This window comes from Calidris pugnax, unplaced genomic scaffold (genome assembly GCF_001431845.1).
Source record: "Calidris pugnax isolate Ruff unplaced genomic scaffold, ASM143184v1 scaffold38, whole genome shotgun sequence".
Classification (NCBI taxonomy): Eukaryota; Metazoa; Chordata; class Aves; order Charadriiformes; family Scolopacidae; genus Calidris; species Calidris pugnax.
Genome location: NW_015090995.1, coordinates 238,426 through 266,412, shown reverse-complemented (window position 1 = coordinate 266,412; position 27,987 = coordinate 238,426).

Sequence of the window (27,987 nt, the reverse complement as noted above, 5' to 3'; positions counted from 1 at the left end):
TGTGTAAGACACAAGAGGGGCTGAGGTCCTTTTCTGCTTCTGCTCCATTGTGGGCTGCCCCACATCACTTTCCTGGGGGGTCTGAGAAACCCAGACACCACAAACACCACAAAGGAGGTGCGTGGACCAGTGGGCATTGGCTTGAAGCTTGGAGGTCCATGAGAGGAATCACAGCTGTCCCGTGTGACTGAAGGGTTTTCCTTCAGAGCCTTGTTTCCTCACCTCCAAAACAGAGCTATGTGGTTAACCCTTCCTTGGGAGGGCACAGTGAGGTGGTCTACGCTGGAGCAGTGAGGCATTTTGGTACCAGGTGATGCGTGTGAGAAATGGAGTGTAGGTACATCTATACAGGGTTTAATCCAACTAGCTCCAGGGTTGGTAGTTGTCTAACTAGAGCCAACAGGCCAGCCTGGTATAGTAATGGTGTAATTCCTGCAGGAATTACTTTCATGACCTATGGGTATTTTTTCTGCAAGACAGAGTCCTGGTTTGGGGTGAAGCAAAACCAACTTTTTGTTCAGTGAGAGGCTCTTGCCTCTTGCTGTGGCAATCAGGGGCAGCTGAACTTGTTGTTTACCCCATGGAGGCTCTCACCTGTGGGAAGGAGTGGACAGGTGACCCAAAACTGACCAATAGGATATCCCATCCCATCTGCCATGCTCAGTATAAAAGCTGAGGGGTCAGAGGGTCACCTTTTCTTCAATAGCTCTTTTTCAATGATCAGTATCTGAGAAGGGCCCTGGCTGTTCATCTGCCTCTAATCCTGATCCCTGTGTTCTTGAAGCCAGGTCTGGAACCCGATTCCCATCTGTCACTGAGTCCAGTCTGGAATTTCCCCCGTGCCTGCTGGTAATGTTTTCTGGGAACTAAATATGGTTTATATATATATATATATACTTACTGTATATTTAATGATGTCTTTTTAATTTTATTATTAGTATTTCATGAAAGTAGTTTAGTTTTTCCCTAAGCTCATAAATTTCTTTATCTCCTTCCTCTCCTTGGAGAGGTGGGGGGAAGCATCTGTTGTCTTGTCATTGGTCAATTCAGCCCAAACTGTGACAGATATTTGTGAGCAGATATCTTTTTAACTGTCCTTGGCAGCTGGTTGTTTTACTGAGGTCAGGGCTCCTCCTACCTGAGTTTAGATACTTAGTTGAGGCAGCTGAGAGAGATGTGCACCTGTGAAGGGGATTGAGATATTTGATGGACTAAGGTTTTGTTGCTGATGTCCTTATCTTGACTGACAGCAAGAATGGAATGCACCTCCATTCATAATTTAGATGCCTGGTTTAGCAGCTTGCAGCATGTATTGTCATCTGGCTTCTGCCAGATTTTTCTACACATCTTACAAGAGTGGAGACTCATGGCTACCTGTGCTCTAAGGCAGTGTGCCCAAAGCCCCAAGGGAGGATGTTTCCAGCTCATGGGAGACCTATTCACCTACCCTGTTTTCACTGGAATGCCATTAGTCTTCCCTTGTATTTTTTCCTCTTTTGTATGTAGTTTCCTCTAGTACACCAAAAATGAGAGATTTATGCAAAGAATGTTTATAAAGGGCTGTGTTGTTCAGGGGCTGTCTCAGAAAACCTGTGCAAATGTTCTTGCAAAACAGCATTTTTAGCTTGGTGGACTGTCTGGCTGCTACATTTGTCATTGGGGTTTAAGTTGTTTGTTGTTTTCAAGGAAGTTTCTTGAGTCCCTGCTAGAAAAAGTCATGGAAATGGGAACAAATATCAGAGCATATCACAAAATTTGTTAGTAGTCAGTAAGTTGAACTGGTCTGGACCATCTGTTTTTATCATGCTTTATGCTGGAAACTTGAAGAACTGACCATGGTTATATATTTAAGAATTTTTCTAAGTAATCTCCTTTAGTAAACACAAGGTGAGGTGAAGTCAAAAAAGAACTGACAGCTCTGAGATGAGCGGATGGGTTTAAAGGATGGGTAGAATTAGTGGTCATGACTCCCTGGCCAGGCCTACTGTTCAAGAGTATTTCTAAACCCAAGATGTGCAAACTCAAGAAACCTGATAACCAGATCTGACCTCTGAACCAGGTTGTTAAATGGAGAAATTATAGAATCCCTGGAGTGATCTCATGAACACTTGACCTCAACAGGAGAACTGAACCTTGCTGCTGCCCTCAGGTGCTTCTGCTCCATCCAGAGTCAAATCCAGAGTGTGGGCCATCTTTGTTTTCCAAGCCTTTTAGAAAAGAACAGTTGATGATAAAAAAAATGCGGAGGCAGAGAACGCGATGCTGTTTGTCAGTGGTGGGTGAGAGCAAGGCCAAAGGGGAAAAAGCAGTTTTCTTTGTTGTGTCTTTCATTAAACAGCAAAGTCAGGAATGTTGTTGCTGAAATGAGAAAGCTGTGATGTTTTGGAGGAAGGGGAATTGCAGGGAGCAGTCATAACCTGAAATGACCATTACCATACCACTGTAACCATAGCTACCCCTCTTTGAAAAGAAGTGCAGTGAGATGTGTAAAACTGTCTTTATTAATGACAAACTGAGTGACTTTCATACCCACTTGGAGTGAGACAAACCATCCTTTAATATAGCTTTTGGTAATGCTTTCTTCCTGGTGTGTTTTGCTGCAAAAATGGAAGAGGGGAGGTGAGAGCATGCTGAAAATGAGAGGATCTGCCATGATTGTAAGTTACATTTTAAGTTAAACCATGTTAGAGGGAGATATCCCATGAAAATGTGGTCAGTAGTAAAAAAAAAAAATCATTTAAATCTGTTGCTACACTAGATAAACTGCAGAGTGAGTGGACTGTGTAGAAACACACATAGGCAGCATGTGACCAAAAGTCTCTATTAGTAGACGAGGTTGCACGACAGACCACTTAGGTGTATTACCATTTTAAATCAGCCAGTTTCTGCTCATTTCTGCTCAAACACTGTGAATGAGGAACAACCTCATGGGCTGCAGCCTGGTGGTTGCTCTTCACAAGGTTAGCTCAGCCCGGAGTCTGGTGCAGGAGCAGGAGGGAGCACAGCTTTTGTTCCTGCAAAATGACCGACAGGAATAAAAATTCCAAGAATTACTTTCAGCCAGCAGTGGTTTAAGATTTTCAGATCAGAATTAATAGATCCAGCCAAAAGACAGAAAACTGGGTTTTTACCAGTCGCCTTTGGAAATAAAAGAAAGATAAATACATCTGTTTACTGGTCTATGAGTAAGTCTGAAAAAAACCCCTTGTGTTCTGTTCTGGAAAACAAAGTGTGCTGAGAGCTGGAGAATTCCCAAGGCAATAGGCAATCTATGCTTCTAGAAAGGCAGGTATTGCAGTAGGATAAGTAAACCATTGTAAACTGCAAATAGATGTGGATAGAAGAAAAAGGGTTCGGTCGAAAGAAGGGGCTTTGTTAGGAGAACAATTAAATACTTATCTTTTGTGCTATGTCCTTAAGGAACTGTAGGGCAAACTGAACTTAACATTTTTCAGAGGCCGTGTATAAACAGGTTGCTTTTTTTCCCCCACTGCTTTTGAGTCCTATATATTTGCTACAGGAGATCGATTGTTTCAGTGACTGATTTGTATGATCTATCTGTTACAGTGGGCAATCAAGGATTAAGAAAATAGTTAATAGTGCTTCCTATTTTAATAGAGTGGCAGATTCATGGTGCGTGTCAGGGTGCTGAGGTTTTTAACAGGATTTGTTTTTTTAATGCGGTATTGCCTACCCCAGGCTTTCCCAGCCCAGCTGTTTCATTGCTCCTCTCCAAAAATCATGATATTGACTTAAAGAAACAGAGACTGAGATCTTCACTAACAGGGCAATGGGCTCTGTGCTTTGTAGCTGATGCTTGGAGGGAAGCTGTCTGCCTCAAATGGGTGTGAAGGGCTGGAGACCTGTCTTTACATCCATCTCCCTACAAAAATGTGTGCTTTGCAGGGACAGGAGAGGACACCCTTTGCTCTTGGGGGCCACCACTCTGCTGCAAACAGCAGGTAATGGCCAGCAGACTGTGCTGTGTGTTGAGGGACCTACCAGGGATTGCCCTTTGCAGGCATTGCTGGTTTTGTACAATGTCGTGCATCATTTCTTTATGCTTTGTCCCTCCGATTCAGTTGTCCCCAGGTCCAGCTTGCTGTGACAAATCCCACTAGCTGCTAGGTGACCATTCAGGCAGTTTGTGTACCTCTTGGCCCTTCTTTTTCTTTTCAGAAGTCAGTACAGCTTTCCTCAGAAACTGTCCAGGGCCAGTCTTCAGGCAAAGTTCAACCTTTCAGTATAGGTCAGAATACCACCTTTTTTTCTTTTTCTCTATTTTTTTTTTCTTCCCCTTTTCTTCTCCTCCTCCCTGTAGAAGTGATTGAATCTGGGTTATGGCAGGTAGTTGAGAACCAATCCGTGCCACCAAATTGCATCCACATTCAGTTTTCCTCCTTCACCATGTGCACTTTTCAATACTTACACAAGTGCTCAAAAACTTGTCACCTGTTGCTCTGGGTTGCTTTCTCCTGTGTGACTTTTTCTTGCAATCCATGTTCTACACTTTGGCATCAACTGTATGGCACAGTTCTCCTTTCAAGGTTCAGAAGCTTTCCTTCAGGGCTAGGAAGGATTTGGGCTTCTCCCCAATCTTTCTGTCATCCTACTAGAATTAGACATTGCAGCTGGGAATAGTCATCCCCCTTATAGTGGTCTTCAGGGGTCTGGGAAACCTCTTGTGAGTCTTTCTGTCAAGGGAAGGGCACAGAGATGGCTGTTAGGTGGACCATGCCACCTGTTTTCCCCCAAACCAAAGGTTGACCAGCAGCTGTTGGTGAGGATGTCCCATGTGAACCCAGCCCCCGGGTGGAGGGGCTTCACTTGTGGCTTGGCAAATCCCTGTGGTTCCACATGCTTGGGGAGACAACACATTGTTCCTCTTTCAGCTCTGCAGGACCAGCCACTTCTTGGAAACACTTTGCCTTTCCATGGCTCAAGGCATTGGTGACCACAGAGAAAAATATGTCCTTTCAGTCACATCTGTAATTATTTACTGTGCTGAAAGAAAAGTGAGTAAATTCTTTGTAATGCATTGACCTTTGTCCTAATAATATGTATCCCTTTAGTGGTGACTGATTCTTGGAAGATGGTGCTATTACATTGCAAAATGAATTTAGTAGCTTTTGTTTTCATATTGAGTGTCTCTTGCTTGTATTACCTTCCACTTATTTCCTCCAGTAGATACATTGCCATTTTTTGTATTTTCTCAGTACTTAACAGTGAAAAAATTGAAGCTCTTTCTTCAGAGAAGTGATGGCAGAATATTTTTGTTATCCATGCTGTTTGCTGTCTTATGCCTGACATGCACTAGGAGTAATTGAGAAAATTCTTCTGCACCAATGACAGTAAATATTGGTGTCTGTTTTCTTCCACTGAGAATTATTTCTTTGCTTGTTCCAGAAACTGAAATGACTCCTGTTTCTTTGAAAAGAATTATCTTAAATTGTTGATCTCTTTCCATCACTGTTTTTGTCAGGATCATGTTCAAGGACAGGATGTGATTTTATTATTTTTTTTAACAATTTAAAAATACAGAATCATTTGGATTCAACCTGCCATAAAAATTGTGTGAACTGCTCTGCAGCACGTCTGATCACAAATAAGATGGCTCGGGGAGGCTAAACAGTCTTCAGCAAATGTAGTTCATTTACAGCCACTCGTGATCCTTCTCCCAGTCATTCCCAGTTCACTGCTTTACTTTGGCTCATGAATATGGCTCAAAAGATGCAAATGTTGCATGGGCTCAGGATGAGATGCTCCATCCCAGCTCAGGAGATCCTTTCCTGAAGGGCAGCTCTTTATTTAGCCACGCAGCCCCCACCTCTGCTGAGGACAAAGCATGAAAAAACCCCACATTTCTTCAGACATCTTGTGAGCCTGAGCTTATCCCTAATGGAGCTACAAACACACATGGGAACTCTGCATTGCAGGAGAAGGTGGAAAGCCAAGTCTCTAAGAAGAAAGCGGTGTGTGGAGCACAGAGCAGGGACAGCACGGGGCCATGCCCAGACCCACGTGTGGTGGAAATGCCGCAGCAGGGTTTCCCCACTGTCTGCATGGCTTGATCTCACCAAAGTCCCTATGAACTACTTGGTGCTCCACAGCAGGGATGGTCCTGAAGAAAAGAACGTCAAGCTAAAGCCGTCAAAGTGCAGAGAGCAGCTCGCTGGAGTCGAGAGCCGCGTCTCCTAAATGTTAAGGGGCACGTCGCAGGAGATGCTTAACAGACGCAAAAGGTCACCACTGCCCAAGCTTTCAGTAAAACAAAGGCCAACTATTTTTAACTTAATTTCAAGTGGGGAGCCTAAAGCCATAAGCTGGCCTGATTGCAGAAGGCCTAGACTTCTCTGATAATCAGAGCTGTATGCATAATGTGAGCCCGTGACTGCCCACGCTGCGAGCTGTGGCCAAAATCTGTTCCAACCTCTGCTGGTGCTGGGGCGCCCACAGCTGCAGATGGGGCCTGACCTCCTGAGGTCCTGCGAGCACCACTCCAAAAATCCAGTCCTGTCTCAGAGTTACTGTAAGAAACAATGAGTTCAGGAGCCAAGGGTGGGGGTTAACGGGGAGAGACATCATTTATTTGCATTACTTAGTAGTGTCCCCATATTCAGCTGCCCACTGCGAATGAGCAGAAAAGCAAGAGTTGGTTTCCAGGCAAACAGGGCAGACACAGTAAGATGCATAGCAAAGGGATCTTGTGTTCTGCTTGGGGAATCCAAGGCTATTAGATGTGTCCTCTACGGGACACAAAGCTTTGACTCCAAGGCTATTTTCAAAAATAAACATACATATTTTCTTTTTAAGACGGATCTGCAGAGATCATATTAATGTACCTCCTGGCAGGAGTATAAGCATTGACAGGAGAAAGTCTGTGTCTGTTTTATATGGCTTTCTTCACCCTGGTATTAGACCCATGAGAATCCAAATTCTGGTCCTGGAGCATTTCCTAACATTTCTCAATGCTTCTGTAGAAAGTGGGATTGCAGATGTAGGTCTCTGTTCATACTTGTTTCTGGTATTGAGTAAAAGCTACCGTGACTTCTTGGTGAACTTTATGAACCCAACAGGATCTGAACATCATCTTGGCTGGGCAAGCAGCACCAAAATTGCACCAGGCTTTCAGGAAGTTCAGCTTGTCATCTCTCTGGTGTGACAGAGCTGCATCAAGAAGGAAAAATAAAAATGCGAGTTTGGGCCAGCCTTGTTCCTCCTGAAATAGTATTTGCATCAAGGCTTTTTTCAAATTTATGGAGGGCATCTGGAATATTTTTCTGATTTCTTAACAGTCTGGCAGCGCAGGCCTAATGCTCAGGGAGATACGCTTTTTCCGTAGCAGGGATAGGCATGGAAAACTCAGCTGGTTTTCTGTGCAGTGAGGAAACTGGATCACTTTCTGATTATGGCACTCGAGGGGACCTGGGGAATGGGAAGACTTTTTTCTTAAGAATAAGCTTGGAAGACATTTAAGTAGATGAGCTGCTGTTTCATTGACAGTCCCTAAAAGCTCAGGGCAGAGCGTGGCTCTGATCCTGGAGCACCCGAGGGCATCGTCTCACTTGGGTTGATGGTTTGCAAACGGAGCTGGTCTCTGCTGCTGGGTCACTGCCCACAGCAGTGATGTAGGTGAGAACAGAAGGGTTTTGTATCCAAACACAGTGATGAGACCCTTGCTTTTTCCACCAAGCCCACAAGAAATGACAAATCAAATCCTTCCTCCTCCAGGTTTTCAAGAACCAGGACCTATATGTGGCTAGACCCTTGTTTGGAGCCTTTCCCATATTTCACCCTGTCCATCATAAAGCACCACAATAGGTGTTTGTACCCCAAAACCCCTGCTCTTTGGGAGAACAGCCTCACAAGTTGCATTTCCATACTCTCCTGCAGTGCACCCTCACTGGGCACTTTCCAGGGCTTGCCATTACAATTAATAATAATTAAAAGCAGTGCAGAGCAGCAAGGGGATAAATGCTTATCTCAGTTAGTTTCAAAGCTGTTGCAGATTGCACGCTCCAAATCACAGAAGGGAGCTGATGCCACGGGTGAGGAGCAATGGTTAAAAAAAGCCCTGGCTGCTTCCCAGAGAGCTGAAGTACTAATTAGGGCCATGGACAGTCAGCTAATTCAGACCTTAATGAGCCCTGAGGGACTGCAAGATAACAAAAGCTCAGATGGGTACACCACTGCGCAGCCTTGAAGCGGTGCTGTTTTATTAATAAGAGCCTTGACAATAGCTGTAGCAACCAGGAGGAAAGTGTGGAAAAGGAGCCTGTGAAACCGGGACGGTGGAGGCACATCCAGCCTTCTCTAACGGCTGATTTCACCCCTTAAAAAGCCAGATGCTCGTCGGCAAGATGGGAGGTCTCTGTGGTGAAAGCCCAGAGAGCTGCAAAATGGGTTGTTAGACCTTGAGTTGCAAGATCTTGGGTTGCAAAGAGAAATTAAACCTGTCCAAAGGCAAGACCAGTCTTCCTCTTGTTTTGAGGCCTTTAGAGTAGATCTGAAATGTCTTCTGTAGATAGTTGCTTTTTGGTTTTATTTTGAAAGGAAGCCACGGTGCTTTTCCTACGCTTCGTTTTCTTCTTGAACATCTTTTGTAGCAGCATAGCAAGGATCTGTGTGTGTGCACAAACAGGCCTGGGATCTGCCCTTCTCACCTGTGTGGAAACGTGGCGAACACCTAACACAGGGTGCTTCCATGCCTCTAGGATCTAAACTAGATGTAAGGCAAAAAAAGAAAAACAAAAAAACCCTCACAGCTGTCCTTGCAACCTTCTCCCAGAGAGTCCCGTGTACCTCTTCACCATCTTCAGTTACTTTCCATCCGATGTGCTTTGTGCTGATGTAGGTGGCCGTGTCCCAGTGAGCCTTCCTCTCTTAGATACGTCCCCAACCCTGCCCAAGGGGTGTGCTCCCGAGGGTGTGCACCCAGCGTTGCTGTCCAAAGGCATTCCTACCCCAGTCTTCCTCCCGGGCAACGAAGGGCAGGATCTGGCCTTCAATCATAGGTTTGCGTGAGGACTCGTGCCTGTCTGGGTGCAGCACCAATTGTCTCTGCATTTAACCTACCCAGAAGTTTGGCGTAATTGATAGAATTTTGCTTCAGAGCTCATTTTTAATGAATTAAATTTAAATTTAATTAACTATTTCTCACATTTTTATATTTTTTTTGTCTCCTTAGTAGGCTAAAATGCTAATTCTGGAGCAGATGAACAGAATGTTAAGCTAGTTTTTAAAGAGAGTAATGAAGAGGAGTAAATTTCTGCTCACGCAATGAGTCCTCCCCACCAAAGGAGAAATAGGTCTCACCTAAGTTCCTTTCCCTCCCTACTGGTCTTATTTTGATATACGTGTGTTATATCATATGCATGTGAGAATCTTCCTGAAGTTGTTGCAATTCTTTCTATAAAGAAAAAGTGGTCTTTTTTGCAGATTGCTTCAAATCTGGTCTTTCTGGGAGCCCAGGAGCCCCTTTTCTGATGTGTAACTCTTGCTCCCTCATCACTGCAGTGCTGAGTCTAGCCCATTCATCACTAATCCTTTCAAAAGACCATATACAATTTTCTTCTGATTTTTCTATTGCATGTATCAAAGTAGGCCTGTGCTAAATCTTTGGATGTCAGGGCACTGCAAGAGAGAGCAAGAATTTAGGTGTTCTCTCACCTGGAAAGGTCAGTCTGGCCAGGGGTAAGAAAGGTTAATTTGGTTTCCCTGCTAAAATCCAGGCTGGTGCCTTGCTCCTTACCCTTGTTTACACAGCTCAGGAGCAGCTCCCTGCTTTGTAAGGCAGGATCACACCCTTCCTCTCATTGCTGCAGTGTGTTTCCTGAGAAAGTACAACCTGTCTCCTCCATCTGCCGCTGCCATCAGAAGAGCTGGGGGGGTGGCTCTCCCCGCCTGTCCCCGTGCAGGAAACCTCACATAAAAAAAATCACACTGCACCTGCTAATTCCCCCCCAAAGCTGACAGTGGGGACAATTATCTGCCGGGGCAGGGGGTGGTAGGGAGCTGGGGGTCCTTGTGCTGCACTTTGGGGTGAGATGCTGCGTGGAGGTCCCCGGGCATCCTCATGTGCTGATGCTCGCCCAGAGCTCCCAGTGGGGTCCTGCTGCGACCACAGCTGGTCAACAGCTTCCCCCATCTGTAGGAAAGCCTTCCTGTCTTTTGTAACCTGGCTGTATGATATCTTGATGTTATTATATCTGTGTTTTGCCATTTATATTTATCTTTGTAGCTACGTTCTGCCTTTTGCATCATAGAATCATAACCATAGAATGGTTCGGGTTCATGTCAGTATTAAAATCATGTCAGTGTTAGAAACTTGCACCCCTTAAATGTCCCAGCCAGGCAAAGGCATTGTTTGCTACCACCCTCACCTCTTCTGTCCTTCTCCTGTGCTGCAAGGGGCACTGGCTCCCTCCAGCCCACACGAAACTTTGGTGTTTACCACACGGGCAGTTCCTTTCCAACGCTCCCACTTTTTGTCCTAAGTAGAAACGGCTGCAGCATGGACAGGAAAAAAGTGCTTATTTTTTGCCTACTGAGCTTAGTACCACAAAACAACGGGATATGTTGCAAATCATGACCTTTTCATCATTATTTTTGGCATGAAAACCCAAAGTTCTTTTTTGGCTAATATTCTTGATATACGAACCTCTGAAATGTCATTTTGCAATCTAAGATCCTAGGAAGAACACAAAATGGTACAAGGTTGGTAAGATTTGGGGGACCTGCAAGACAAATGTAGGTGTTTCCCTTGTCATGTATCGCGTCTGTCTCATCTGCAGAGCTTTTGCTTTAGGAAGTAATTATAGACCAGGTATGTGCTTGCTCACTAACCTGTTTGATACAATAACATAAGAGTATTTGGTTTTCCTGTTATTTTGAGTGAAACCTGCCACGTCCCCACAGCCACCCCCACTTCTTTCTGTTGTACCTCCTACCTCTCCTACATCAGCTTCTGGCTCCCTCTGAGTCTGGCACTCAGCGAAAACAAGGACCTAAGGGTAAAGCCTGGATGGAGAAGGGGATTCTTACACTTTTATGCCTGTACTCTTGGAAGTATCTTACTCAATGCTGAGAGAAAGATACTTCTATTTGTCTGGTAGATGTGATGTGTGTGTCCACTGAAATGAACATAAGATTGTGGTGGAATCCTTCTGGATTCTCTGCATCTTACTTCCAGCTGAAATACATTTATGGATGCTCCGCTGGGTGAGTTGGATCAGGGTATCTTGGTGGAAACAGCTTTCTTCTAAGCATTGAAATAGGGTTTTTTAAAATTTATTTAAAATCATACACATGAGAAGACATAACAAACCCCCACAAACCCCAACCCCATGTGTCTGTAAGAATCATGAAGCAATAACCTTCTGTTTCAGGCTGGTTTCCTGGCACCACTGCTCACCCCTAGCAGTGAAATACACGGCGGGCAGCTGCGGAGTCGAATGGAGAGTGGGGGGAAATATGATTCACCAGATATTTTGCAGCCTTGTCATTAGAAAACTGAGTAGGTGGAAGAACTGGGTTTGGATTAGGAATTCCTTATCCCTCCCTGGGCTTAGCTCCCTTCTCCCTTTTCACCACTGACTTACTCCATGTAGAATTCATTAATCCGACAATGATCTATTAGGCGAGCTCTGGACAGATGTTGCCTCTCCTCCCGAGTCAATCCTCCTTCCTTCCTTCCTGCTCCTCAGCTGTTTTCTTCAGCATCCTCCTCCTTCCTACGTTTCGGGCAATAGGAGGGCCCAGAAGGGCTTTGGTATATTGGTTCCCATCTGGAATTCCTTTTCCCTGCATTTTGCCGCATGGAGAATGAGGAGAATAAGCCCTACTTTGTATTTCCCTCCTCACCACCGTTTGATGGCCATTTCCCCGGACAACATAAGAAAAATAATTAGCAAAGCTCACAGCAATAACAAACCATGAAAATCTTTGCCCTCCAATTCAACTGTTTGGCATTATCAAGGAGAAGAAATGTGAAATGGTAACACTCTTTAATTCATTAACGTGTTAATTGATTTCACAGAATTTGTTTGCAGCCACTTCAAGCAGTTTCTCTTCTCTGCTTTTTATGACCTGCAAGTACAAAGCATAAATGCGGAAGACAAGGCTGCCACTTGCACAAATAAATGAAAATACTGATATAGCAGAAATTGCCTGAAAGGAGAAATCAAATTCTTTCCTGTTCTGCTGAATTTGGTATGCATCAAAAATATAAACTCTCTGCATTTCCAATGCTCTGTGAAGAAGAAAAGAGCAATCTTTTTTCCCCATTAATAACAAGCAGCTAAGGGGCAATCAGGACAGGACAACAGGGAGCAGCCCAACTCAGTGAATTTATTTTTTTTATCAAAAAACCCCCTCATCAATCTATTGTCAAAGATGAATACTACTGAGAGAATTGGGACTTAGAAATGAAGTGGAATTGTTGTCATACAAAGCGTGTCTCCTTTCAAAAACACTTGCAATGGTATTTATTTTTTGTATTGATTTCAAGAAGCTCTGGCTACAATACAGGTCCTCTTTTGGCATGAACGCTTCTCTTGAGAATATTTTCCAGGTGTTTTTTTGAACACAGAAGCATAGTTGAGAAATCAAATCAGCAATGCAGCAGACAAAGGGAACGGCTTCAAAGGTTACCCCATTGTAATGGTTTGGCATTATTTTCTCAACATCTTTGCCTGGACATCTTAAGCCAATGATGCTCTTGCTCTCTGGAGAGAAGAACCCTTCTTCCCCCGCTGTCTCTCTAGAAGTCTAATGCACATCCAGGAGATAAGAATGAGAGAGAGAGGAAAAAAAAAAGTGCAGATTGCTCAATTTGAAAGAAAACAATTTTTTTTCCTCTCATTTTAAGTGGAGATGGGCTTTAATAATAAAGGGTTGTTGGGTGGGAAGGGATGTGTCCTCCTTACTTCTGATGGAAACAAGGCTGGATGAGCAGGCACAGAACTGACAGTGTTCCCCTCACTGAAATGAAATCTGAGTTTCCCTTCCATGGGTGTCCTCCCCAACCCAGCATCCCCCCCAGGTTTTTTTCACTGGGCAGCTCTCAACTAACTGGCCAGTTTGGGTCACCTCCGTGTGAAGCTGTGATTTTTGGAAAGCAGTTTGAGGCTGAAATGGGGCTCAATTCAGTGCATTAAGGGTCTTCCTGACTGAGGACTATGGAAATGGCAACCATGGACCAAGGTTGTTTCTTCCCTTTGCTTTTCAACATGTGTTTCTCTGAGCAGTCAGAGAACAACCTGCATTGATGGAGATGGAGGGACTCCGAAGTACTGCTGCTTGTGATCATTGCTACTGTGAAGCTTCCAACTGTTTGGGGTTTAGGAAGAGTTCAGGCATCTGAAAATGCATTATCTTAACATTTGGCAAGATGAAAATCTGGAGGAGAGAGTATTAAAAATTTGCTTTTCATTAACACAAGCTAATTAAATCATTTAGCTAGCACTTCCAGTACTGAGAGCGTGCAGCCCCGTACTATTTTGAGGTTTCACTTGTTTCTCTGCCAAGTTCTAGTCTCCAGACCAGCTTTATTTTTGAGTAGGAACTACGGGCTTTTGGACAATGTCAAGCATCCTCCACTGGATCTGCTCATTTGTGGCTGGATTGTGCAACTCCCACCCGGCCAATGTGACTAATTTTAGCTGTGCCTCGCAGGGCGAGTGCGGGACAGTTTTGCTGAACTACAGGCTGGAGGAACAGCCCCGAGCACAACGATTAATTGTATAAGAATTCAGTACAATCATAAGTAAGGCTCATATGATGTAGCCCTTTCTTTCAATTCTGTTTTTAATGTGAACTTTGCTGTAGTCAAGGGTTTTCTGAGAATATTATTTATAATACGCTCAGTTCCTAAAACCCTTTTATTTCTTGGTAGCAGAACCTCACCCCCTCTGTGGTTTCAGCACACAGACTGGGAAAAGGGGCTTTCTCCTGTTTTGTTCTGGGTTCATCTCTTTGCCATTATCCTTCTCACATCTTTGTTGGACGTAGACTTTGTTTTCCTTTAATAAACTTATTTTTAGCTCACTAAAGCACACTTGAGATACCAGCCTTCCCATGCTGCTGCCTAAGCAACCGTATTCTTTCTGGAGCATTTCATGTAGGGTGCGTGGGGTTTTTTTTTCCCCAGTAAGTAGTAAAGCTGCCCGGAAAAACGTGCGCTGCTTGGACTGGAGTACTATTTCCCAAGAAAGGCTGAAATCCTGCAAGTCAACAGCAATACCCTGAGTGACTGTGCTGCAGTGAGGATGATGTTTAATGCACAGTATTTCCCTCTGACTGTAGGACCCTAGAGCTGGCTGTGCTGTGTTACTAACGGACACTTTGCATGGGAGAAATGTGGGGGGAGACCATTGCTGCAGCCCAGGGAATGAGGAGAGATGGTCCAGGGCCACAGATTTGATCTGGAAGGTCTTTTCCAACCTAAATGATTCTCTGATTTGTGCCTGGCTGGTTCTCAGCAGCTCATAAGCTCAGCCTCATCCCTTCCACTAAAACAGTTATCCTAAGGGAGTTCCCGCTTGCTGTCTAGTTTGAGGTATATTTTTTTCCCCTTGTTAATGTCATTTTGTTGTCATAGCTCCTAACTGACTGCTCAGTGCTGTTCACTCATGGAGCCAGAGCTCAGGTTTTATTCCTGTGTTCAGGAGTTTTACAAATGTCTTTTGCCAAGTGCCACGTGCATCAGCAGCTCGGTACCACCGGGTACCACCGTGTCCATCGCTCCTGGAGGTGGTGCCTTTCCCCACCATCAGCTTTGGCAGTTTTAACCTCTCTGCCTGGCTCGCTGCTCCTTGCAGCACTTGTAACACATCTATGCCTGGGATTGCTTCGTGGAAACTTGGCTACAGCTTGGCTACAGTGAGATGCAGAGGAAGAGTAAAAGAAAATGCTCAGGAGAAAAAGCTGGAGAGAGAACAGCCTCTGTACCACAACAAGAGACAGCTTTTAAGGAGGGAGCTTCTCAGATGTTTGTGGAAACCTGCCCCAGGTCTGGAAGGACGTGCACAGAGAAACGTTGGAGAGCTGGATGTGGGGAGGCACCACGGTCCAGTTGGAAATGGAGAATGACAATGATTAATGGAGGATCCTGGTGATAGCTAGCAGGGAGTGGGCTGGGAAGGAGTTTCCAAGTGAAAGCCAAGAGCCCAGCAAACCAAAGGGCCCCGTATTTCAGCATGTGTGGTGCTTTCTGCTCCTGCACTGGCTGCGGGCACCAAAAAGTAAGAAATGGAAGGCACAAAGAGACATTATTACCTGAAAAGAGCAATTATTAAAACCACTAAAAGTTGAGAAAGGGCCTGGGTCCCAGCTAGATGGGACATCTCTGAAATGTCTTGGGAGCAACAGCCAAGGCAGGAGCACAGCAGCTCTATCAGGCTAATTTGGAATTTAAAAGAGCTCTAATTATGCTATTTACTGCATTCAACTGCATTTGTATCAAACTATGAGACTCAAACAACTGAACTTAGGAGTGCCTTTAACCTAGGTGCAACCTTAACAGCTTGTACTCTAGCACCTGGGCAGGAGATAAGGAGAGGGGACATACTGGGGAGGAAATAAGAGGGGAAATAACAAGTTGCAGTGGGTCCCTGTACCAGGCAGCTTCAGGACACCCCTCATTTCTTCGTGGGCTGATTTTTCTCATTACTAAAATGAATTTGGGGGGAGGCTGTATGTTCACCGAACACCCAAACACAGTGCCTTTCCAAGCTGTGCTGGGCTTCGAGGCACCATTAGGCGAATAACCAGAAATAATGTCACTGGAAGAAATGCTGCTGTTTAAACGACTTGCTCGTGGCTTTGTTTCAGCCGTTACAACGTTGCAGAACTAATGGCCAATCACTAACATTGCAGCAACGTCCTTGTCACAAATGAATGCACAGACTAAGCTTTATTTCTGTAATGTCATTGGGCTGGCAGATAATGAGAAAGAGGAATCAGGCCTGTAAATTGCAGCACATGTTAAAAATCGCAAGTAGAAAGCAGAGGAGCTTGTGAATCACCTCACTGATCAAGAATTTACAACTCTTGGTGCTGGTCAGAGCAGGGAAACAGGGCAATGACAGAAGTCTACATTTTTTGAACAAGCTGTACCAGCAAGATGTGTCTGGGAAGGGAGAAGGCAATGAATTAGAGACAAAAGGAAGTTAAAAAAACAAAGAGGAAAGGAAAGAAAGGGAGGAAAACAAGAGAGAGGCAGGAAAAGAAAGGAAGGAAAGAAAAGACAATAAGAAGGGAAGATTCTTTCAATTTGTAAGTGTAAAGCTTCCCAGAAGGGTGGGAGCAGAACCCCTCTGAGCTGCTGGCTGAAGGCTCTGAGGAGCTCCAGGTGCTGGGGTTGGTGGTGGCTGCATCCAGGGCTCGGGTGGGATGGGACCAACATGGGGCAGGGTTGGACAGTCCAGTGCTTCCTTTTGGCCTGCTGTGGGAGAAGGGGTGAGATGTGGGGATTCTATGGAGAAAAGGGATTTCTCTCTTATAAGGAAAGGCTGAGAGACCTGAGGGTGTTTAGCCTCGAGAAGAGAAGACTGAGAGGGGATCTTATCAATGCTTATCAGTATCTAAAGGGTGGGTGTCAAGAGGATGGGGCAAGACTCTTCTGATCGGTACACACCAACAGGGCAATGGGCACAAACTGGAACACAGGAAATTCCATCTCAACATGAGGAAAAAAACCTCCTTTGAGGGTGGCAGAGCCCTGGAACAGGCTGCCCAGAGATGGTTTGGAGCCTCCGTCTCGGGAGATGTTCACACATACCTGGATGGGTTCCTGTCCAACCTGCTCTGGGTGACCTTGACTTGGCAGAGGGGTTGGACTAGATGCTCTCTGAAGGTCTCTTCCAGTCTGTGATTGTGTGGAGCTTGGCTGGGGCTATTGAGACACCTTTCTATTCCTTTTAAACACTGCTGAAATTTCTTACTCTGCCATGCTCGAAATGATGTCCCCCTAACACACCGCCCTCTTCCCACCACCTTACTCTTCCAGTCTAATCATTCACCAGCTTCAGCACTGAACTTTATTCTCGGGAGCCAAATCAGCTTCTTCAAGAGCAGCTTTAAGCTGATACGAGCCATAAGTCTTGGTGAACTTTATGAACCCAACAGGATCTGAACATCATCTTGGCTGGGCAAGCAGCACCAAAATTGCACCAGGCTTTCAGGAAGTTCAGCTTGTCATCTCTCTGGTGTGACAGAGCTGCATCAAGAAGGAAAAATAAAAATGCGAGTTTGGGCCAGCCTTGTTCCTCCTGAAATAGTATTTGCATCAAGGCTTTTTTCAAATTTATGGAGGGCATCTGGAATATTTTTCTGATTTCTTAACAGTCTGGCAGCGCAGGCCTAATGCTCAGGGAGATACGCTTTTTCCGTAGCAGGGATAGGCATGGAAAACTCAGCTGGTTTTCTGTGCAGTGAGGAAACTGGATCACTTTCTGATTATGGCACTCGAGGGGACCTGGGGAATGGGAAGACTTTTTTCTTAAGAATAAGCTTGGAAGACATTTAAGTAGATGAGCTGCTGTTTCATTGACAGTCCCTAAAAGCTCAGGGCAGAGCGTGGCTCTGATCCTGGAGCACCCGAGGGCATCGTCTCACTTGGGTTGATGGTTTGCAAACGGAGCTGGTCTCTGCTGCTGGGTCACTGCCCACAGCAGTGATGTAGGTGAGAACAGAAGGGTTTTGTATCCAAACACAGTGATGAGACCCTTGCTTTTTCCACCAAGCCCACAAGAAATGACAAATCAAATCCTTCCTCCTCCAGGTTTTCAAGAACCAGGACCTATATGTGGCTAGACCCTTGTTTGGAGCCTTTCCCATATTTCACCCTGTCCATCATAAAGCACCACAATAGGTGTTTGTACCCCAAAACCCCTGCTCTTTGGGAGAACAGCCTCACAAGTTGCATTTCCATACTCTCCTGCAGTGCACCCTCACTGGGCACTTTCCAGGGCTTGCCATTACAATTAATAATAATTAAAAGCAGTGCAGAGCAGCAAGGGGATAAATGCTTATCTCAGTTAGTTTCAAAGCTGTTGCAGATTGCACGCTCCAAATCACAGAAGGGAGCTGATGCCACGGGTGAGGAGCAATGGTTAAAAAAAGCCCTGGCTGCTTCCCAGAGAGCTGAAGTACTAATTAGGGCCATGGACAGTCAGCTAATTCAGACCTTAATGAGCCCTGAGGGACTGCAAGATAACAAAAGCTCAGATGGGTACACCACTGCGCAGCCTTGAAGCGGTGCTGTTTTATTAATAAGAGCCTTGACAATAGCTGTAGCAACCAGGAGGAAAGTGTGGAAAAGGAGCCTGTGAAACCGGGACGGTGGAGGCACATCCAGCCTTCTCTAACGGCTGATTTCACCCCTTAAAAAGCCAGATGCTCGTCGGCAAGATGGGAGGTCTCTGTGGTGAAAGCCCAGAGAGCTGCAAAATGGGTTGTTAGACCTTGAGTTGCAAGATCTTGGGTTGCAAAGAGAAATTAAACCTGTCCAAAGGCAAGACCAGTCTTCCTCTTGTTTTGAGGCCTTTAGAGTAGATCTGAAATGTCTTCTGTAGATAGTTGCTTTTTGGTTTTATTTTGAAAGGAAGCCACGGTGCTTTTCCTACGCTTCGTTTTCTTCTTGAACATCTTTTGTAGCAGCATAGCAAGGATCTGTGTGTGTGCACAAACAGGCCTGGGATCTGCCCTTCTCACCTGTGTGGAAACGTGGCGAACACCTAACACAGGGTGCTTCCATGCCTCTAGGATCTAAACTAGATGTAAGGCAAAAAAAGAAAAACAAAAAAACCCTCACAGCTGTCCTTGCAACCTTCTCCCAGAGAGTCCCGTGTACCTCTTCACCATCTTCAGTTACTTTCCATCCGATGTGCTTTGTGCTGATGTAGGTGGCCGTGTCCCAGTGAGCCTTCCTCTCTTAGATACGTCCCCAACCCTGCCCAAGGGGTGTGCTCCCGAGGGTGTGCACCCAGCGTTGCTGTCCAAAGGCATTCCTACCCCAGTCTTCCTCCCGGGCAACGAAGGGCAGGATCTGGCCTTCAATCATAGGTTTGCGTGAGGACTCGTGCCTGTCTGGGTGCAGCACCAATTGTCTCTGCATTTAACCTACCCAGAAGTTTGGCGTAATTGATAGAATTTTGCTTCAGAGCTCATTTTTAATGAATTAAATTTAAATTTAATTAACTATTTCTCACATTTTTATATTTTTTTTGTCTCCTTAGTAGGCTAAAATGCTAATTCTGGAGCAGATGAACAGAATGTTAAGCTAGTTTTTAAAGAGAGTAATGAAGAGGAGTAAATTTCTGCTCACGCAATGAGTCCTCCCCACCAAAGGAGAAATAGGTCTCACCTAAGTTCCTTTCCCTCCCTACTGGTCTTATTTTGATATACGTGTGTTATATCATATGCATGTGAGAATCTTCCTGAAGTTGTTGCAATTCTTTCTATAAAGAAAAAGTGGTCTTTTTTGCAGATTGCTTCAAATCTGGTCTTTCTGGGAGCCCAGGAGCCCCTTTTCTGATGTGTAACTCTTGCTCCCTCATCACTGCAGTGCTGAGTCTAGCCCATTCATCACTAATCCTTTCAAAAGACCATATACAATTTTCTTCTGATTTTTCTATTGCATGTATCAAAGTAGGCCTGTGCTAAATCTTTGGATGTCAGGGCACTGCAAGAGAGAGCAAGAATTTAGGTGTTCTCTCACCTGGAAAGGTCAGTCTGGCCAGGGGTAAGAAAGGTTAATTTGGTTTCCCTGCTAAAATCCAGGCTGGTGCCTTGCTCCTTACCCTTGTTTACACAGCTCAGGAGCAGCTCCCTGCTTTGTAAGGCAGGATCACACCCTTCCTCTCATTGCTGCAGTGTGTTTCCTGAGAAAGTACAACCTGTCTCCTCCATCTGCCGCTGCCATCAGAAGAGCTGGGGGGGTGGCTCTCCCCGCCTGTCCCCGTGCAGGAAACCTCACATAAAAAAAATCACACTGCACCTGCTAATTCCCCCCCAAAGCTGACAGTGGGGACAATTATCTGCCGGGGCAGGGGGTGGTAGGGAGCTGGGGGTCCTTGTGCTGCACTTTGGGGTGAGATGCTGCGTGGAGGTCCCCGGGCATCCTCATGTGCTGATGCTCGCCCAGAGCTCCCAGTGGGGTCCTGCTGCGACCACAGCTGGTCAACAGCTTCCCCCATCTGTAGGAAAGCCTTCCTGTCTTTTGTAACCTGGCTGTATGATATCTTGATGTTATTATATCTGTGTTTTGCCATTTATATTTATCTTTGTAGCTACGTTCTGCCTTTTGCATCATAGAATCATAACCATAGAATGGTTCGGGTTCATGTCAGTATTAAAATCATGTCAGTGTTAGAAACTTGCACCCCTTAAATGTCCCAGCCAGGCAAAGGCATTGTTTGCTACCACCCTCACCTCTTCTGTCCTTCTCCTGTGCTGCAAGGGGCACTGGCTCCCTCCAGCCCACACGAAACTTTGGTGTTTACCACACGGGCAGTTCCTTTCCAACGCTCCCACTTTTTGTCCTAAGTAGAAACGGCTGCAGCATGGACAGGAAAAAAGTGCTTATTTTTTGCCTACTGAGCTTAGTACCACAAAACAACGGGATATGTTGCAAATCATGACCTTTTCATCATTATTTTTGGCATGAAAACCCAAAGTTCTTTTTTGGCTAATATTCTTGATATACGAACCTCTGAAATGTCATTTTGCAATCTAAGATCCTAGGAAGAACACAAAATGGTACAAGGTTGGTAAGATTTGGGGGACCTGCAAGACAAATGTAGGTGTTTCCCTTGTCATGTATCGCGTCTGTCTCATCTGCAGAGCTTTTGCTTTAGGAAGTAATTATAGACCAGGTATGTGCTTGCTCACTAACCTGTTTGATACAATAACATAAGAGTATTTGGTTTTCCTGTTATTTTGAGTGAAACCTGCCACGTCCCCACAGCCACCCCCACTTCTTTCTGTTGTACCTCCTACCTCTCCTACATCAGCTTCTGGCTCCCTCTGAGTCTGGCACTCAGCGAAAACAAGGACCTAAGGGTAAAGCCTGGATGGAGAAGGGGATTCTTACACTTTTATGCCTGTACTCTTGGAAGTATCTTACTCAATGCTGAGAGAAAGATACTTCTATTTGTCTGGTAGATGTGATGTGTGTGTCCACTGAAATGAACATAAGATTGTGGTGGAATCCTTCTGGATTCTCTGCATCTTACTTCCAGCTGAAATACATTTATGGATGCTCCGCTGGGTGAGTTGGATCAGGGTATCTTGGTGGAAACAGCTTTCTTCTAAGCATTGAAATAGGGTTTTTTAAAATTTATTTAAAATCATACACATGAGAAGACATAACAAACCCCCACAAACCCCAACCCCATGTGTCTGTAAGAATCATGAAGCAATAACCTTCTGTTTCAGGCTGGTTTCCTGGCACCACTGCTCACCCCTAGCAGTGAAATACACGGCGGGCAGCTGCGGAGTCGAATGGAGAGTGGGGGGAAATATGATTCACCAGATATTTTGCAGCCTTGTCATTAGAAAACTGAGTAGGTGGAAGAACTGGGTTTGGATTAGGAATTCCTTATCCCTCCCTGGGCTTAGCTCCCTTCTCCCTTTTCACCACTGACTTACTCCATGTAGAATTCATTAATCCGACAATGATCTATTAGGCGAGCTCTGGACAGATGTTGCCTCTCCTCCCGAGTCAATCCTCCTTCCTTCCTTCCTGCTCCTCAGCTGTTTTCTTCAGCATCCTCCTCCTTCCTACGTTTCGGGCAATAGGAGGGCCCAGAAGGGCTTTGGTATATTGGTTCCCATCTGGAATTCCTTTTCCCTGCATTTTGCCGCATGGAGAATGAGGAGAATAAGCCCTACTTTGTATTTCCCTCCTCACCACCGTTTGATGGCCATTTCCCCGGACAACATAAGAAAAATAATTAGCAAAGCTCACAGCAATAACAAACCATGAAAATCTTTGCCCTCCAATTCAACTGTTTGGCATTATCAAGGAGAAGAAATGTGAAATGGTAACACTCTTTAATTCATTAACGTGTTAATTGATTTCACAGAATTTGTTTGCAGCCACTTCAAGCAGTTTCTCTTCTCTGCTTTTTATGACCTGCAAGTACAAAGCATAAATGCGGAAGACAAGGCTGCCACTTGCACAAATAAATGAAAATACTGATATAGCAGAAATTGCCTGAAAGGAGAAATCAAATTCTTTCCTGTTCTGCTGAATTTGGTATGCATCAAAAATATAAACTCTCTGCATTTCCAATGCTCTGTGAAGAAGAAAAGAGCAATCTTTTTTCCCCATTAATAACAAGCAGCTAAGGGGCAATCAGGACAGGACAACAGGGAGCAGCCCAACTCAGTGAATTTATTTTTTTTATCAAAAAACCCCCTCATCAATCTATTGTCAAAGATGAATACTACTGAGAGAATTGGGACTTAGAAATGAAGTGGAATTGTTGTCATACAAAGCGTGTCTCCTTTCAAAAACACTTGCAATGGTATTTATTTTTTGTATTGATTTCAAGAAGCTCTGGCTACAATACAGGTCCTCTTTTGGCATGAACGCTTCTCTTGAGAATATTTTCCAGGTGTTTTTTTGAACACAGAAGCATAGTTGAGAAATCAAATCAGCAATGCAGCAGACAAAGGGAACGGCTTCAAAGGTTACCCCATTGTAATGGTTTGGCATTATTTTCTCAACATCTTTGCCTGGACATCTTAAGCCAATGATGCTCTTGCTCTCTGGAGAGAAGAACCCTTCTTCCCCCGCTGTCTCTCTAGAAGTCTAATGCACATCCAGGAGATAAGAATGAGAGAGAGAGGAAAAAAAAAAGTGCAGATTGCTCAATTTGAAAGAAAACAATTTTTTTTCCTCTCATTTTAAGTGGAGATGGGCTTTAATAATAAAGGGTTGTTGGGTGGGAAGGGATGTGTCCTCCTTACTTCTGATGGAAACAAGGCTGGATGAGCAGGCACAGAACTGACAGTGTTCCCCTCACTGAAATGAAATCTGAGTTTCCCTTCCATGGGTGTCCTCCCCAACCCAGCATCCCCCCCAGGTTTTTTTCACTGGGCAGCTCTCAACTAACTGGCCAGTTTGGGTCACCTCCGTGTGAAGCTGTGATTTTTGGAAAGCAGTTTGAGGCTGAAATGGGGCTCAATTCAGTGCATTAAGGGTCTTCCTGACTGAGGACTATGGAAATGGCAACCATGGACCAAGGTTGTTTCTTCCCTTTGCTTTTCAACATGTGTTTCTCTGAGCAGTCAGAGAACAACCTGCATTGATGGAGATGGAGGGACTCCGAAGTACTGCTGCTTGTGATCATTGCTACTGTGAAGCTTCCAACTGTTTGGGGTTTAGGAAGAGTTCAGGCATCTGAAAATGCATTATCTTAACATTTGGCAAGATGAAAATCTGGAGGAGAGAGTATTAAAAATTTGCTTTTCATTAACACAAGCTAATTAAATCATTTAGCTAGCACTTCCAGTACTGAGAGCGTGCAGCCCCGTACTATTTTGAGGTTTCACTTGTTTCTCTGCCAAGTTCTAGTCTCCAGACCAGCTTTATTTTTGAGTAGGAACTACGGGCTTTTGGACAATGTCAAGCATCCTCCACTGGATCTGCTCATTTGTGGCTGGATTGTGCAACTCCCACCCGGCCAATGTGACTAATTTTAGCTGTGCCTCGCAGGGCGAGTGCGGGACAGTTTTGCTGAACTACAGGCTGGAGGAACAGCCCCGAGCACAACGATTAATTGTATAAGAATTCAGTACAATCATAAGTAAGGCTCATATGATGTAGCCCTTTCTTTCAATTCTGTTTTTAATGTGAACTTTGCTGTAGTCAAGGGTTTTCTGAGAATATTATTTATAATACGCTCAGTTCCTAAAACCCTTTTATTTCTTGGTAGCAGAACCTCACCCCCTCTGTGGTTTCAGCACACAGACTGGGAAAAGGGGCTTTCTCCTGTTTTGTTCTGGGTTCATCTCTTTGCCATTATCCTTCTCACATCTTTGTTGGACGTAGACTTTGTTTTCCTTTAATAAACTTATTTTTAGCTCACTAAAGCACACTTGAGATACCAGCCTTCCCATGCTGCTGCCTAAGCAACCGTATTCTTTCTGGAGCATTTCATGTAGGGTGCGTGGGGTTTTTTTTTCCCCAGTAAGTAGTAAAGCTGCCCGGAAAAACGTGCGCTGCTTGGACTGGAGTACTATTTCCCAAGAAAGGCTGAAATCCTGCAAGTCAACAGCAATACCCTGAGTGACTGTGCTGCAGTGAGGATGATGTTTAATGCACAGTATTTCCCTCTGACTGTAGGACCCTAGAGCTGGCTGTGCTGTGTTACTAACGGACACTTTGCATGGGAGAAATGTGGGGGGAGACCATTGCTGCAGCCCAGGGAATGAGGAGAGATGGTCCAGGGCCACAGATTTGATCTGGAAGGTCTTTTCCAACCTAAATGATTCTCTGATTTGTGCCTGGCTGGTTCTCAGCAGCTCATAAGCTCAGCCTCATCCCTTCCACTAAAACAGTTATCCTAAGGGAGTTCCCGCTTGCTGTCTAGTTTGAGGTATATTTTTTTCCCCTTGTTAATGTCATTTTGTTGTCATAGCTCCTAACTGACTGCTCAGTGCTGTTCACTCATGGAGCCAGAGCTCAGGTTTTATTCCTGTGTTCAGGAGTTTTACAAATGTCTTTTGCCAAGTGCCACGTGCATCAGCAGCTCGGTACCACCGGGTACCACCGTGTCCATCGCTCCTGGAGGTGGTGCCTTTCCCCACCATCAGCTTTGGCAGTTTTAACCTCTCTGCCTGGCTCGCTGCTCCTTGCAGCACTTGTAACACATCTATGCCTGGGATTGCTTCGTGGAAACTTGGCTACAGCTTGGCTACAGTGAGATGCAGAGGAAGAGTAAAAGAAAATGCTCAGGAGAAAAAGCTGGAGAGAGAACAGCCTCTGTACCACAACAAGAGACAGCTTTTAAGGAGGGAGCTTCTCAGATGTTTGTGGAAACCTGCCCCAGGTCTGGAAGGACGTGCACAGAGAAACGTTGGAGAGCTGGATGTGGGGAGGCACCACGGTCCAGTTGGAAATGGAGAATGACAATGATTAATGGAGGATCCTGGTGATAGCTAGCAGGGAGTGGGCTGGGAAGGAGTTTCCAAGTGAAAGCCAAGAGCCCAGCAAACCAAAGGGCCCCGTATTTCAGCATGTGTGGTGCTTTCTGCTCCTGCACTGGCTGCGGGCACCAAAAAGTAAGAAATGGAAGGCACAAAGAGACATTATTACCTGAAAAGAGCAATTATTAAAACCACTAAAAGTTGAGAAAGGGCCTGGGTCCCAGCTAGATGGGACATCTCTGAAATGTCTTGGGAGCAACAGCCAAGGCAGGAGCACAGCAGCTCTATCAGGCTAATTTGGAATTTAAAAGAGCTCTAATTATGCTATTTACTGCATTCAACTGCATTTGTATCAAACTATGAGACTCAAACAACTGAACTTAGGAGTGCCTTTAACCTAGGTGCAACCTTAACAGCTTGTACTCTAGCACCTGGGCAGGAGATAAGGAGAGGGGACATACTGGGGAGGAAATAAGAGGGGAAATAACAAGTTGCAGTGGGTCCCTGTACCAGGCAGCTTCAGGACACCCCTCATTTCTTCGTGGGCTGATTTTTCTCATTACTAAAATGAATTTGGGGGGAGGCTGTATGTTCACCGAACACCCAAACACAGTGCCTTTCCAAGCTGTGCTGGGCTTCGAGGCACCATTAGGCGAATAACCAGAAATAATGTCACTGGAAGAAATGCTGCTGTTTAAACGACTTGCTCGTGGCTTTGTTTCAGCCGTTACAACGTTGCAGAACTAATGGCCAATCACTAACATTGCAGCAACGTCCTTGTCACAAATGAATGCACAGACTAAGCTTTATTTCTGTAATGTCATTGGGCTGGCAGATAATGAGAAAGAGGAATCAGGCCTGTAAATTGCAGCACATGTTAAAAATCGCAAGTAGAAAGCAGAGGAGCTTGTGAATCACCTCACTGATCAAGAATTTACAACTCTTGGTGCTGGTCAGAGCAGGGAAACAGGGCAATGACAGAAGTCTACATTTTTTGAACAAGCTGTACCAGCAAGATGTGTCTGGGAAGGGAGAAGGCAATGAATTAGAGACAAAAGGAAGTTAAAAAAACAAAGAGGAAAGGAAAGAAAGGGAGGAAAACAAGAGAGAGGCAGGAAAAGAAAGGAAGGAAAGAAAAGACAATAAGAAGGGAAGATTCTTTCAATTTGTAAGTGTAAAGCTTCCCAGAAGGGTGGGAGCAGAACCCCTCTGAGCTGCTGGCTGAAGGCTCTGAGGAGCTCCAGGTGCTGGGGTTGGTGGTGGCTGCATCCAGGGCTCGGGTGGGATGGGACCAACATGGGGCAGGGTTGGACAGTCCAGTGCTTCCTTTTGGCCTGCTGTGGGAGAAGGGGTGAGATGTGGGGATTCTATGGAGAAAAGGGATTTCTCTCTTATAAGGAAAGGCTGAGAGACCTGAGGGTGTTTAGCCTCGAGAAGAGAAGACTGAGAGGGGATCTTATCAATGCTTATCAGTATCTAAAGGGTGGGTGTCAAGAGGATGGGGCCAGACTCTTCTCAGTGGTGCCCAGCAACAGGGCAATGGGCACAAACTGGAACACAGGAAATTCCATCTCAACATGAGGAAAAAAACCTCCTTTGAGGGTGGCAGAGCCCTGGAACAGGCTGCCCAGAGATGGTTTGGAGCCTCCGTCTCGGGAGATGTTCACACATACCTGGATGGGTTCCTGTCCAACCTGCTCTGGGTGACCTTGACTTGGCAGAGGGGTTGGACTAGATGCTCTCTGAAGGTCTCTTCCAGTCTGTGATTGTGTGGAGCTTGGCTGGGGCTATTGAGACACCTTTCTATTCCTTTTAAACACTGCTGAAATTTCTTACTCTGCCATGCTCGAAATGATGTCCCCCTAACACACCGCCCTCTTCCCACCACCTTACTCTTCCAGTCTAATCATTCACCAGCTTCAGCACTGAACTTTATTCTCGGGAGCCAAATCAGCTTCTTCAAGAGCAGCTTTAAGCTGATACGAGCCATAAGTCAAGAGGAACAATTTAAAAAAAAAAAAAAATCAATATATTTTAGTTAGACAAGCGTTACTGTGTCATTAATGCTGCCTTCGTTTGCTAAGTCTTTTTTACACTCCTCTTAGCCTGCAATCTGCCTGCTGTTTGCTCTGAGTGCTCTGCTCCACCGGACAGGGGCAGGGACCGTGCGCGGCTTTGGCTGGTTCTTTTTTTATGCTTAGTTTCACTCGAAGGGTCTCCGCCACAATGTTTGGATAGGAACACTGCAGAGACATGGTTATTTATTTAAACCATCTGCTTCCACTGGCACAAAGGGAGCCCATTGCAATATTTCTGTTGGTCTTCAAACTCTCAGTGTACCTGGCGGTGGCCGTACAACTGAGCAGATGCAAATGAGCAGGTCCTGCTGTTACAAACAGTTCGTGCTGGTTTGGTGCAGGTATAAATAATGCCCGTCACTGAAGGCATTATTCTTTTTCTCCTGCCCTCTCTGAATTCCTCATCCTCCAGCCTGGGAATAGCACAGGAATTATAACTGGGGGGTTGGAATTCAAACTGGCATTTCTACAGCGGTTTATAGCAGCCTTTCCCTTCCAGCAAAAGCTTTTTGTTTGTGTTTGGTGCCAGATAAGTGTGGCCTTTAACCCTCTGCGTGGCTGGGTATTGCTAACGTGCCTTTTTATGAAAAGCCAGAAGAATTACAGAGTCGGGGCAAAACAGCAGCTCTGAGCAATCTCCACATTGCTCTCCGCTGGGGTTCTTATCATCTCCAGCTTTTTGGGGACCTGTTACTCCCTGAACTGTAAAACATCCCCGTTAGCTCCTGACCCTACTTCTAGTCTCGAACTC